This window comes from Mustelus asterias, unplaced genomic scaffold (genome assembly GCF_964213995.1).
Source record: "Mustelus asterias unplaced genomic scaffold, sMusAst1.hap1.1 HAP1_SCAFFOLD_192, whole genome shotgun sequence".
Lineage (NCBI taxonomy): Eukaryota > Metazoa > Chordata > Chondrichthyes > Carcharhiniformes > Triakidae > Mustelus > Mustelus asterias.
Genome location: NW_027590185.1, coordinates 788,346 through 802,518, shown reverse-complemented (window position 1 = coordinate 802,518; position 14,173 = coordinate 788,346). Strand labels below are relative to the sequence as shown.

Below are 14,173 nucleotides of genomic sequence, written 5' to 3'. Positions count from 1 at the left end.
GGTTCGAATCGTGGCCATTTTCGGGCCTTGTTAAAGTGGGCGTCTGCACGGATGAAGGTGTGAATCGCACTAATGGCCTGATTTTACCAAGTTTTGGACGCAATGGTAAAATCGGGTCCTCAGATGGAGAATTTGCTGTGGGATCTGGTGATTCAAATGAAGTCATATTTTCCAACGACGGAAGGAAGAGGCTGAATGGAAGTACCTGAGAAAGTGAGCAGGAGCATTGTGGTCTCTCAAACATGGGAAAAGTTTTTCAACAAGTTCAAGGACCGCAGGAGTTCGAGAAAGTGCGTGCCATAACTCGTTCAGGAGCCGAGACTCACATTCTTACTTTCCCAGCATTTCCCAACACAACTCCACAAAACAACAACCCTTACACCTCCATTCATTCCTGTCTCTCCGAACACTTCCTTACATCGTAATCTGAAAAGCCAAAGTGCTCACTCAGCCACATCATTGTGCCCTCACAGCCATGTCTCACACTCACCCTGCACTAACACTGACTTTGTTTTGACTCCACTCAATGCATTTCTCGCTCTCACAATATTCTAATTCCATCCATTTCAATTTGACTAACAAATTCTACAACTTCAGATATTTAGCTAAATTTCCTGTAAAAGTTGCAATGTTCTCCTCCCTCAACCATTCCCAGTGATCAGCATTTAGATTGAGGTCTGTGGGAAGGCCATTGCTGACCGTCAATAGAACATAGAACAGTACAGCACAGAACAGGCCCTTCGGCCCACGATGTTGTGCCGAGCTTTACCTGAAACCAAGATCAAGCTATCCCACTCCCTATCATCCTGGTGTGCTCCATGTGCCTATCCAATAACCGCTTAAATGTTCCTAAAGTGCCTGACTCCACTATCACTGCAGGCAGTCCATTCCACACCCCAACCACTCGCTGCGTAAAGAACCTACCTCTGATATCCTTCCTGTATCTCCCACCATGAAACCTATAGTTATGCCCCCCTGTAATAGCTCCAACCACCCGAGGAAATAGTCTTTGAACGTTCACTCTACCTATCCCCTTCATCATTTTATAAACCTCTATCAAGTCTCCCCTCAGTCTCCTCCACTCCAGAGAGAACAGCCCTAGCTCCCTCAACCTTTCCTCATAAGACCTACACTCCAAACCAGGCAGCATCCTGGTAAATCTCCTCTGCACTCTTTCCAGCGCTTCCACATCCTTCTTATAGTGAGCTGACCAGAACTGCACACAATATTCCAAATGTGGTCTCACCAAGGTCCTGTAAAGTGGCAGCATAACCCCACGGCTCTTAAATTCCAACCCCCTGTTAATAAAAGCTAACACACTCTCGGCCTTCTTCACAGCTCTATCCACTTGAGTGGCAACCTTTAGAGATCTGTGGATATGGACCCCAAGATCTCTCTGTTCCTCCACAGTCTTCAGAACCCTACCTTGGACCCTGTAATCCACATTTAAATTAGTCCTACCAAAATGAATCACCTCACATTTATCAGGGTTAAACTCCATTTGCCATTTTTCAGCCCAGCTTTGCATCCTATCTATGTCTCTTTGCAGCGTACAACAGCCCTCCACCTCATCCACTACTCCACCAATCCTGGTGTGATCAGCAAATGTACTGATCCACCATTCAGCCCCCTCCTCTAAGTCATTAATAAAAATCACAAAGAGCAGAGGACCAAGCACTGATCCCTATGGCACTCGGCTAGCAAGCTGCCTCCAGACCGAAAGTTTTCCATCCACCACCACCCTCTGTCTTCGATCGGATAGCCAGTTACCTATCCAATCGGCCAACTTTCCCTCTATCCCACACCTCCTTACTTTCATCATAAGCCGACCATGGGGGACCTTATCAAACGCCTTACTAAAATGCATGTATATGCCATCAACTGCCCTACCTTCAACACACTTAGTTACCTCCTCACAAAATTCTATCAAATTTGTGAGGCACGACTTGCCCTTCACGAATCTGTGCTGACTATCGCGGATTAATCCGCATCTTTCTAAATGGTTGTAAATCCCATCCCTAAGGACCTTTTCCATCAATTTACCAACCACCAAAGTAAGACTAACCGGTCTATATTTACCAGGGTCATTTCTATTCCCTTTCTTAAACAGAGGAACAACATTCGCCACTCTCCAGTCCTCTGGCACCATCCCCGTGGACAGTGAGGAGCCAAAGATCAAAGCCAAAGGCTCTGCAATCTCATCCCTTGCCTCCCAAAGAATCCTAGGATATATTTCATCAGGCCCAGGGGACTTATCGACCTTCAGTTTATTCCAAACTGCCAGGACATCCTCCCTCCGAACATCCATTTCCTCCAGCCTATTAGCCTGTAGCACCTTCTCTTCCTCAAAAACATGGCCCTTCTCCTTTTGAACACTGAAGAAAAGTATTCATTCATCACCTCGCCTATCTCTACTGACTCCATGCACAAGTTCCCACTACTGTCCTTGACCGGCCCTAACCTCACCCTGGTCATTCTTTTATTCCTCACATAAGAGTAAAAAGCCTTGGGCTTTTCCTTGATCCGACCTGCCAAGGACTTCTCATGTCCCCTCCTAGCTCTCCTAAGCCCCTTTTACAGCTCGTTCCTTGCTAACTTGTAACCCTCAATCGAGCCATCTGAACCTTGTTTCCTCATCCCTACATAAGCTTCCCTCTTCCTTTTCACAAGACATTCCACCTCTTTCGTGAACTATGGTTCCCTCACTCGGCCATTTCCTCCCTGCCTGACAGGTACATACCTATCAAGGACACCCAGTATTTGTTCCTTGAAAAAGTTCCACTTTTCATTCGTGCCTTTCCCTGACAGTTTTTGATCCCATCTTATGCCCCCTAATTCTTGCCTAATCGCATCATAATTACCTCTCCCCCAATTGTAAACCTTGCCCTGCCGTACGGCCCTATCCCTCTCTCAATAACAAAAGACACCGAATTGTGGTCACTATCTCCAAAGTGCTCTCCCACAACCAAATCTAACACTTGGCCCGGTTCATTTCGCAGTACCAAATCCAATGTGGCCTCACCTCTTGTCGGCCTATCCACATATTGCGTCAGGTAACCCTCCTGCACACACTGCACAAAAACTGCCCCATCCGAACTATTTGACCTACAAATGTTCCAATCAATATTTGGAAAGTTAAATTCCCCCATGACAACTACCCTGTGACCCCCACACATATCCATAATCTGCCTCGCAATTTCTTCCTCCACATCTCTATTACTATTTGGGGGCCTATAGTAAACTCCTAACAACGTGACCGCTCCTTTCCTATTTCTAACCTCAGCCCATATTACCTCAGTGTGCAGATCCCCCTCAAAGTGCCTTTCCGCAGCCGTTAAACTACCCTTGATTAACAATGCCACTCCTCCATCTCTTTTACCAGCTTCCCTACACTTAGTGAAACATCTATACCCCGGAACGTCCAACAACCATTCCTGTCCTTGTTCTACCCACGTCTCCGTAATGGCCACAACATCGTAGTCCCAAGTAGCAATCCACGCCCCAAGTTCATCTACCTTGTTCCGGATTCCTTTCTTTGCCAAATCCTAATGATTGATTTGCTGAAGGGCATTTCGCTAAATTTTTTCACGAAGTACGAACTGCGATTACAATGCGCATTGCTGAGCCTCTGGCGCCAGATACCTGCAATGTCAGTGTTTTTCATCTTATCGACAACTCTTTAACTCCTCTGTTGAAAGGAAGAAGCAGTTGGTGTCAAACAATAACAATTCGACAGGAGTCTGGGAATTATTGAGCAAATGTGTGTGTGTGTGAGAGAGAGAGAGAGAGAGACTAGATACGTGTGTGTGTTTTGGGAGAAAAATCTAGTGTCTTCTGTCAGAATGCTGTCGATTCCATGGTGTAACGGTTCGCACTCTGGCCTCTCGCCTCCGATCTCTTTTTTTAAAATTGGGACAAATAACTGTGTGAATGACTCCTGTCGGTGGACCCCATGCACACTGTGGCTTCCCTGCCTCTCAGCGCTTTGTATTCTTGAGCAATCGTTCTCTGGGGCTGATGCAATGATGCCAGGAGAGTCTTTCGCTGCAACATCTGCAATTGACTGCGGTGGAATTTGCTGAAATTTCCTCAATGTTTATATTTCCACTTTCTGAGAATTTAAAATTAAATGCTCTCTCGAAAACCCATCATCGGCTTGAGCAAAAAAACAACAATCCTTCACCGAGTTCTGAACTCCAATTGCTGCATTCAGAGTCCAGAGTGCTCACCATCACACCACAGAACCAGCAACAGAGCCGTCAGATGCAAATGGTCACTCAAAGCACGTGGCATTTTTCATTCAATGTGGCAGTCACGGCAAGTGGGTCAAATGCTTTGAGTGACCATTTGCAGCCGGCTGCTATGTTGTAGGTTCTCTTGTCTCATGGTGAGCATTCTTCTAAAATACAGAGAAAACAAATTCATCCCACTGAATCTCTCCTCCCAGGACAACCGCCTCATCATAGGATTAAATCCAGTGAACCTTGGTTAAACATGGACAGCGAGAGAATCTCGGGAGCAAAGAGCAAAAGAGGGAACAGTGATCGATGCACAGATCGAGAGACTGAGAGTTTGACAGTCTCAGATAGGTCTCCAGCGACAAAAAGAGACAGAGAGGGACAGAGAGTGGAGCAGACACACACAACCCAATATACATACAACAGCTGTCTGAACCCACAAGCATGGGGTCATCTGAATGGGTGAATAAGGATTGAGTGAATGTCCGCAAGCATTGTCACCTTTTGAAAATGTCTGGATTCTCTGTGTGTGTCGTGCTTACAGAAGACTTGCAGAGCGTGCTCAGGTTCTCAAATCATACCCCATGTGAGCCAATTTCGCCATGTCACTGGAAATAAACTAACAAACTCCACGACTTATCCATTACAAAGCAAGAGGTTGTCTGGGATTTGAACCGGGGAGGCCTTTCACAGTCATGCGGATTTTAACACCCAAAGCGAGAATCGTGCCCTTAGACCAACCATCGTGGGAAAACACGCATCAGGTAAATATATTTTCATTGCCATCTAAAAGCGGATCAGACATCTGCACTGAAAAGTGATAATGTTGGAAAAACCCAGGAAGTCAGCCAGCGTGTGTGCATAGGGAAACAGAGATAAACTTTCACCTCCATGATCTTTCATTAACATTGGGAATGTTTAGAAATGTAGGATGTTTAAAACAAGTGAAATCCAGCAGGGAGGAAACATAACAACATCTGGTGTGTTGGAAGCTCGGAGAAAATAAATGAGGGCAACAGAGAATGACAGAATGATTACACCACAGAATGGGATGATTACAAACTTAGTTGCACGACTCACCTGCGTTGTGGGTGAAGGGGAACCAGAGGACGGACTGTACATTTATTTCAACAGAACCGCAGTGATGAGGTTGGTGGGCTTGAAAATTGAACCTTACACATAGAAACATAGGAACATGGGAATTGGGAGCAGATGTAGGCAAATTCCGCCCTTTGGTCCTGCTCTGCATTCAATCAGATCATGGTTGACACCTCCTTGAACTGAAATCCACCTCCCCACCTGTTCTCCATATTCCTTTAATGCGTTTTCTTTGTCAGAAATATATCTATCCCTTCTTGAAATCATGCAATGATTCAGACTCCACCGCGCTATGGGGCAGCGAGTTCCACAAATTCACCACCCTTTGCGGGAAGTCGTTCTTCCTCATCTCAGTTTTAAATCCACGGGCTCTCAAACTGTACACGTGACCTCTTATTCTAGATTGCCCCATAAGAAGAAACTTTTGGTCTACCTTCACTTTATCAATCCATTTATAATTTTATATACCTCGAACAGATCCCCCCTCAAACTTCTAAACTTCAGCAGCTTGTGGGACCATATAACCTCACTGTCAATTCCATGACCCAGCTCAATCCGTGTTGTCATTAGCTGAAGGAGGCAATCATGTTCCATCCAAACAGGACATTTTGAAGGAGCAACATGTCACAAGTGAAAAAGATCTGAGATGAAAATAATAAGCAAAGGGACATATGTTAAGTCAGTTTGAAGAACACAGTTCACCGGTTTCCCTGGCAGTCCAATGGTTCATGTTCAGCACTCCCCCAGTGATGTCTGGTTTCAATTCCCGCTGAGGAAAATAAGAGTATTTGCTCTCGGCAAACCATTAATAATGATCCGATTTACTCTCTGATCGAAAGCAGATCTACTAGAATCAGCCGAGTGAGGTTTGCAAGTTTATATCAGAGCTGGAAATTTCACATGTGCAACAGTTCAAGAACAAACACAGAAAAAGGACAGTGATAGGCTGCAAAGTACTAACGATTGAGTTGTTGTTGCAAGGTAAAATCTATCTGGTAATGGGTCAGATTTTGCTGTTTATATTGACACTGAATAATGAAACTTTTCCCTCACTCTCCATTGAAAAGCATTTGGAAATGTTTCTGTCCGGTTTCGAACAGTCGGAAGCGAAAGTGATAATTGCACTGGAGTGTTGGTGGTTTGTTGTCATTGGCTGAACACATCATGGTGTTGAAGCAGAAGGTGCCATTTTGCAGGAGAAAGCTGTTTGTGGTGAAAGTGGTCTGGCGTGAAAATTAAAGGAAGAAAAGCAGCGGGGATAAATTAAATTCTAAAACACGCTGTAAGCTGCAGGTCTGGTGGTTAGAGTTTGATTCTTTCCCTGCTGTTTAGATTACTGGTCTGGAATTGAAGATTTATTGCTCCCATCCAAACTCTGAAAACAAATGTGAGTTATTGCCTGGATGAAGATATAAAACATAATATGGTCCTTAAGTGAAGACCCTGAGCAAATTCAACAGGAGGTTCTCTTGTCATTTCTGGCAGGAAATTGGGAAGAGACGAGCTTAAGGACAGTTTAAATGATGCCGGCCCTTCACTGCAGCTCATTGTGTTTCTGACGTGAGATGATTTCTGTTTGTTTCGCAGTTCAGACTTACCTGAATCAGGGAAGGAGCAGGCTCATGCTTCCTGATGGCCTTTCCCAGCTCCATTGCTTTCAATGAATTTCAGTAACATTATCATTAAATAACATGATTGCGATGCAGTTTAACGTGGTAGCGTGGCCGAGCGGTCTAACGCGCTGGATTAAGGCTCCAGTCTCTGCGGAGGCGTGGGTTCGAATCCCACCGCTGCCAAAATGGATTTGAGTTTTGGTCTAACAGCTCAGATTGAATGCAGGAGTGTGTGCGGTGTCGTTTATGTCAGAAACAACGAGCAGTGACATCACCAATTTAAAACGTTGCTGGGGTAAAGCAGCGTGTGTGCAAGTGGCTCCTTTCGAGAGCACACACAGGCTGAATTTCTGACTGCCGAGTTAAACAACCTGATGAAGGAGCAGTGCTCCTGAAAGCTCGCAATTCCAAATAAGCTGGTTGGACTTTAATCTGGTGTTGTGAGAATTCTTACTGTACCCACTCAAGTCCAATGCCAATCTTTGCATCATGATATAAATAACAGGATTACAAACAGTGAGACTGTATTCCCTGCCCAGGAATTAAGGTGCTGGACTTGAATTTTCTAACTGAAGTTCAAATCCTATCATGTACACTTCCCATCATTCCTTGTTCTCACCAGATATTTTCAGAATTAACCTGGCTCTTGTGATAACCACCGAACTACAGAAACACGGTGATGACCTCAGGGCAAGCAGATCCGGTTTACTGGAGAAACAACTAGACTGGCTCCAGAAGCCCATCTTTTGCCCACAGCAATTGATGCTACATTTACTCTACTGATTTTGTCCTGTTAAAATGAATAATGATACTTCCTACTGCATTAAAGTTTCGTAATAACATGTTCGAGAAAAAGTATTCATGATGTTTAAAGCAAATCAACTGAACACCTGAAATTTGCGGCATTTGATCACTTTCCCCCACAAATGCTGCTGCCTCGAATTCAATGCCTCCGAACACTCACCGACGCTTTTAACAGAGGTGATCCCTATCAGATCTGGTGCTGCAGGGAACGGAATTAATGGAGTAGGATTGGCTCCCATGTCCCATGGAGTCTCCTCCACAATTTAAGGAGATCATGACGAATCCCAGGAATCAACATCAATTTCCAAACGTATCCTGATGGTCCTTCATTCCCTTTGATTCCAAAAATATCTCCCCCTGAAACTTCAATATTCTAATTAACTGAGGATCTACAGACCTCTGGCGAAGGGTCATCCAGACTCGAATCGTTGGCTCTATTCTCTCTCCATAGATGCTGCCAGACCTGCTGAGATGTTCCAGCATTGTCTGTTTTCGTTTCAGATTCCAGCATCCGCAGTATTTTGCTTTTACCGCCACCATTTACGTTCCCTTTGATTTATTTTCCATCACAACTTTGTCAAATCTTCCCCACGGCTCCCACCCTCACACAACATCTCCCACACTTAAAGTATCAATCTTGTCCTCTTTTCCTGTCTTCGGCTTTGATGACTGACCATACAGATTTGAAATGTTGGCTCTATTCTCTCTCCAGAGATGCCGTCATGCCTGTTGAGATTTTCGTGCATTTTAAGTTTTTCTTTTAATTTCCAGAATCTGCAGTAATTTGCTGTTGACTGAAGGTGTCATTCGTGTTCGATCTAAACATGAGGTTGTTTTTTCCCGACAAATCTTTCTCGAGTATTTGAAAAACGTTGCAATGTATCTGTCAGATTAAAATGCGTGCTTGCATATTCCCTGGTGGCCTAGTGGTTAGGATTTGGCGCTTTCACCGCCGCGGCCCGGTTCGATTCCCGGTCAGGGAACGTAGATTTTATTGCTGCCGACCAGCACATGATTTAGCAGGGGCTGAAATTACTTCCTGATCTGAAACAGGAGTGATAATTGTGCCAGTTTGAACTCCCTGGACAAACAAAATAAACCCATTTGCACAATCCCGTCAATTGTCCCCGGCAACTTTTCATTACATTCCCCTTGCTGCTTCCTCCTGTCAAAATGAATAATAATGCATTCTACCCCACTAAATTTCACTGTAGCTCACCACATTCACAGATCATTCGTAACCTCTGCCTCTTCTATAGCTTCTCGTGGGAAATCTGCTGATCAACATTAGTTGATCACAGCTCTGCTGTGATATCAGAGATTTGTATCTCGTTGATCATCATTACTGTCTCCATTGCTTCATTCCAGGTCACTGTCGCTACAGACATAGTCACACAGTCATTCTACCTTCTGCAGCAAATGATATACTCTTCCTTTGCTTTCAGATACTTTCACCTCCAGAAACTGATTACACGCTCAGTAAAATGTTCTGTTTAGTTGACAGTTTATCATCAATCCCGGGCCTTGGACAGACTGACTCTGAACGACTTGACCATCCGGCCTCCACCATCATCAGATAAATGTTGCCTGATCCTTCACCCCCTGATTAATTGAATCATCCTCCCTTGCTTTCTATCACAGACCATCCCGTTTGTTCTTTTCACAGGTTGATTCATGGCGTTACCATCAGAAAATGTTGGAAATATTCGGCAGTTAATGATTCGTGGCAAATGCGTGATTAATTTTGAAAACTGAATTACTCTGAAATTGAAAACATTTGGAAATGTTTCTGTAAAGGTGAAATACTGCTGATGCTGGAACCTGAAACACACCAAAAGAATAGTGGAAAATCTCACCAGGTCTGGCAGCATCTGTGAAGAGAGAACGCTCTGTGTCGAATCAGGAAATCGGATGAAGGGTCATCCAGATTTGAAACGTTGGTTTCCCCACAGATGCCGTCAGTTCTGCTGAGATTTTCCAACATTTTCTATTCCTGTTTAATACATTTCTGCCCAGGATTGAACCAGGAAACTTGCGTGTGTACGGCGAACGTGATAATTACCAGTAACGCTGCGGTGCAACGATGTAAGGAAACTGGCTCCACAAACACGTCAATTGCCCACAGCAATTTATATTTGCATTGTGTCCACTGGTACCTCCTGTTGGCATGTTTCACGAGACATTCTACTGCATGGAATTCACGTGTTAACATGCACGACCTACCTTGTATTAAGTTGATCTTTCTCTACACCCTCGCTATGACTGTAACAGTACATTCTGCAATATTTCGTTTCCTTCCTGATGAACGATATGCTTTGTCTGTGTAGCGCACAAGAAAAATACTTTTCACTGTATGCTAATGCAAGTGACAATAAAAAATCAAATCAAAGGTACTCCATGAAGTTAATTAATTGAACATTCAGCAGTGATGGGTTTCAATCATACGCCTTAACTAATGCGAGTACCCTGAATTCAGTGCCTGAGACTTCAATGCTGTCAGCAGAAGCCATTGATACTGGATCTGGTATTGATAGTGAACAGAATCAATGAAGTAGAACTGGGTCACATGTCCCATTGAGCCTCCTCCACGACTGATTCAAGGCAGATCCGCAACCTCAACCTCAATTTCCCAGCTTATCCCAACAGCCCTTCATTCCCTTAGATTTCAGAAACCATTCCAACTCAACCTTCAATGTCCTCATCGACTGAGGATCCACACACCTCTGGCCGGCTGCAGAATTCTAAATATTCACAAGCCTTTGAGAGAAGATATATCTCCTTACCTTGGTCATAAATGGCTGACACATGATCCAGAGAATGTAAGCCCAGGGTGCCTGACCGAGACTGTTGTCGCCACCTTCACCCACTTAAGCCCACACATTTCCCATGGCTAACCCATCAAACCGACATCAGCTGCACACCGAGAGCACTTTTTCCAATAATTGGTGAATAACAAATTAATATTTTGGTTCATCCATATTCAGTTCACATCCAACAACGAACTACAATCGGGCAACTTTCCAGCAGTAAATTTCGATCATGTTCAACCCCGTTTCGAATCGGGGAGCCTATCCTGTATGATATGAAGATGATAACCCCTACACTATAGAAACTCTGCTCATGACCAATGTGACCGGCCGAGAATATCAAAGCGTGCAGTCTGATTGCAGTTTAGAACCTTGTTTTCCTCCTATTCCAATTCGGCTGAAAACCTTAGCCATGTGGCATATTCAGTGATCTAACGTAAGATTCAGAAAATAAGACTTGTCCCATTTTTTTTTCTTTCTCTATGACTGCAGTTGTACAATATTATTCAAGACATGGCGAAGTGTAAATGTCCTATGGCTGTGAGAAAATGTAATGCCTTAATATTTAACAAAAAACAATTTGAAATGAGTCAGTTGTTTTGAAAATATTTTGCCGCCTTGCAAACGCAATAATCGCTATAATTCAGAAACAGCTAACGCATGGAAATATTTAGATTTTTATATGTCCACAGATGCTGCCAAATCAGCAGAGAATGTCTACCATCTGCTGTTTATATTATAAATACAGGTTTTATCACAATATAAAATACACAGAAAGTCGGTAATGATCAGTGGAATGACGATAGACTTAAACTTTTAAAGAACGGTGCTTTTAAACCTACACAATGCTGAGGTGGAAAGCAGATAGTTTGAAGCGATGGACATCTGCTGTGTGTTCCCTCATCCGTTTCACAGGATCAGCAGTGATGAGATTGGTCGGTTTTGGAAATTGCAAGATACACATGAACAGCCTGTGAGACCTCACTGTTGATTCCTTGTTCCAGACAGCAACAATTAGTGTTTCATTGGCTGAAGGAGTCACTCGTGTTCTTTCTGGATGTGATTTTTGTCCAACAAATATTTCTTGTGTATTTAAAAAAATGCTGAAGTGGAAAAGTCAGGCTAAACGTTGCCTCGTTATCTTCTCTGATGGTCTAATGGTTAGGATTCGGCGCTCCCACTGCCACAACCCGCATTCGATTCCCGGTCAGGGAATGAAAATTTATTGAATGCGTGTAGCACATGAATGAAGAGGAGCTGGAATTATTTCCTGATTGAAAACAGGAATAATAGTTGACCCAGTTTGAACTGCGGTGAGAAACAAAATCGCTCATTTTCACAATCTTGTCAATTACCCCCAGCAACTTATTGCCTCTGCTGGTTCCTCCTGTCAAAATGAATACCATTTATTTTGCTGCATTAAATCTGAGCTACTTACAAACTTCTTGTCAGAAATGGACTAAAGCTGCATTTCTTGTACAAACGCAACCAAATCGGTATCAACATTCATAAGTTTCTCGAGTCTATAAAGACTTGTCAAAATTGTGTAAGTTTCAGTGACATCCCCTCTCATTCTTTAATTTATTTGTTCGTCACAACTCCAGCTTACATTAACACTGCAGTGAAGCTACCCGAGTCGTCACAGTTCATGTTAATGCACCTAATCAGCAAGTCTTTCAGAACGCGGTAGGAAACCGCAGCACTCGGAAGAAACCCACACAGACATGGGAAAAACCCACACAGCCAATGGTTCCAGCCAGAAATCGAACAGGGTCCAGCGAGCTGTGTGACAGTGGTGCTAATCACTAACCATTCTTCTATTCTCCAGAACCACTCGCAAGAGATTTGGAATGAGACGAGCTCTTTCACTGAACACACTTCAGGCTGGGATGGACAGATTTCTGAATGAACCGGGAATGAAGTGGAATGGGTGGGAAAATTAAATTGAAACCCAGGATTAACCATGAGTTAAAGTTTCGCGTTCAGTTATTAAGTTTAATAGTATTTGAAATATATAAATTACTACAAATGTGTTTGGGATGAATATTCACTGAATTAGTAATGTCGATAACACCGGTTAACAGCAGAGCTGGAGGCACATGAGAAATACTTTCATTGAGGCCCATGGACGAAATGTTAAAGAAAAACTGTGTAACAATAAAAGCTGGTGGGGGAAAATGAAACACAGCGGCAGTGCCGTCTCTGGACGGTCTCGAATCACCAATCTTTCGGTTCATAACCATGTTCGCTGACCGATCGCGCCAGAGAGGATGAGACGGCTGTAGCACCGCACGACATTCTTAATCAGGCTGAAAGCTTTTTCTCTGCAACTTTGACGCCAGTTCGATTTGCGCCAAACCTGATACAGGAAGACCACATGACGATATAGAAACATAGAAAAACTACAGCACAAACAGGCCCTTCGGCCCACAAGTTGTGCCGAACACATCCCTACCTTCTAGACCTACCTATAACCCTCCATCCTATTAAGCTCCATGTACTCATCCAGGAGTCTCTTAAACGACCCTATTGAGTTCGCCTCCACCACCACTGACGACAGCCGAATCCACTCGCCCACCACCCTCTGTGTGAAACACTTACCCCTAGCATCTCCCCTGTACCTATCCCCCAGCACCTTAAACCTGTGTCCTCTCGTAGCGGACATTTCCACCCTGGGAAAAAGCCTCTGAGAGTCCACCCGATCTATGGCTCTCAACATCTTATACACCTCTATTACGTCTCCTCTCATCCTTCGTCTCTCCAAGGAGAAAAGACCGAGCTCCCTCAGCCTATCCTCCTAAGGCATGCCACTCATTCCAGGCAACATCCTTGTAAATCTCCTCTGCACCCTTTCAATCTTTTCCACATCCTTCCTATAGTGAGGCGACCAGAACTGAGCACAGTACTCCAAGTGGGGTCTGATCAGGGTCTTATATAGCTGCATCATTATCCCCGGACTCCTAAACTCAATCCCTCGATTGATAAAGGCCAGCACACCATATGCCTTCTTAGCCACCTCCTCCAACTGCGGGGCCGATTTTAGAGTCCTATGGACCCGGACCCCAAGGTCCTTGTGATCCTCTACAGTACTAAGAGTATTTCCCTTATATTGTACTCCTTCATCCCATTTGACCTACCAAAATGGACCACGACGCAATTATCTGGGTTAAAGTCCATCTGCCACTTGTCCGCCCAGTCTTGCATCCCATCTATATAGTTTTCAAATCTAAACAAGTTCCTTGGACTACTTTACCTCCACGGTGTTGTTTTGATGCAGTGGTTAATTCCTTCTGCTAAAAATGGAAAAAGGGCCGTTTGATAGAGCAGATATGGACAAACTATTTCCATTGACTTGAGTCAGTAAACAAAGGACTGGGATTGAAGATCGTTAAATACAGTCAGACTTGCATTTATATAGAGCCTCTTCCGACCAGTGGACGTCATGAAGAACTTTACAACCACTGAAGGACTGTCAGAATTACAAAAATATCCAGTTAAATACACTGAAGAGGACATGCCGAATTGAACAAGGAACCTCGAGATATGCAGTCAAATGCTCGACAACTGAGCGTCAAGCCTCCGCCTTTGTCGTTCCTCTGTCACGCTCACCGTC

The 14,173-nt window shown here is 44.0% G+C and overlaps 1 non-coding gene across 1 annotated transcript; it reads left to right on the top strand.

Annotated features, from left to right (window-relative positions):
- The first annotated feature begins 7,050 nt into the window (after positions 1 to 7,050).
- Positions 7,051 to 7,132, top strand: trnal-aag (transfer RNA leucine (anticodon AAG)). Its single transcript has one exon. It is a non-coding gene; the product is annotated as a tRNA-Leu (tRNA).
- The last annotated feature ends 7,041 nt before the right edge of the window (positions 7,133 to 14,173 follow it).